At 67.4% G+C, this 596-nt stretch overlaps 1 protein-coding gene across 1 annotated transcript in view; it reads left to right on the top strand.

Moving 5' to 3' along the window:
• Window positions 1–13: 13 nt before the first annotated feature.
• Window positions 14–596, top strand: part of TBC1D2B (TBC1 domain family member 2B) — a 31,949-nt gene continuing 31,366 nt past the window's right edge. Inside the window, exon 1 of the mRNA XM_014944455.1 lies at window positions 14–276. The gene's annotated coding sequence lies outside the window, so the exon portion shown is untranslated. The remainder of the gene's footprint in view (window positions 277–596) is intronic.

Here is a 596-nt window from a genome sequence, read left to right on the forward strand (position 1 = left end):
GCCGTCCCCGGCACCCCCAAGCTGTGCGGGTACCTGCAGAAGCTGTCGGGCAAGGGGCCCCTGCGCGGTTTCCGCAGCCGCTGGTTCGTCTTCGACCCCCGCCGCTGCTACCTCTACTACTTCAAGGGGCCGCAGGAGGCGCTGCCCCTCGGGCACCTCGACATCGCCTCCGCCTGCTTCAGCTACCACCAGCCCGAGGCCACCGCCGCCGCCGCGGGGGACGAGGCCGCCGCCTTCGAGGTGCACAGCCCCAACGGCGCCGTCACCGTCCTGAAGGTAGGCCCGGGGGCGGCGAGGGCCCGGCCGCCGCCCCGTCCCGTCCCCTCAGCGCCGGGAGAGCCGGGGGCGCGGCGGCCGCCCTCCCGGTGCGGGAGCTGGGCTGGCTGTAAAAGCGGAGTAGGTCAAGGCTGCAGGCTATCCCCAGCCTTACTTTACCTTTTTTTTTTTTTTTTTTTTTTAAAATTCCTTTATGATTGTGTTTTTAAAGTGCTTTTCTGAAGGGGAGGAAAGCGCCTCCGGTGGTCCCGGTGCTGTCGGGGCAGGCGGGCTGGCTGGGGCGGGGGGGGGGGGTCTGAGGAAACCTCTGGGGAGAGAAA

The sequence above is a fragment of the Calidris pugnax genome, unplaced genomic scaffold (assembly GCF_001431845.1).
Source record: "Calidris pugnax isolate Ruff unplaced genomic scaffold, ASM143184v1 scaffold70, whole genome shotgun sequence".
Lineage (NCBI taxonomy): Eukaryota > Metazoa > Chordata > Aves > Charadriiformes > Scolopacidae > Calidris > Calidris pugnax.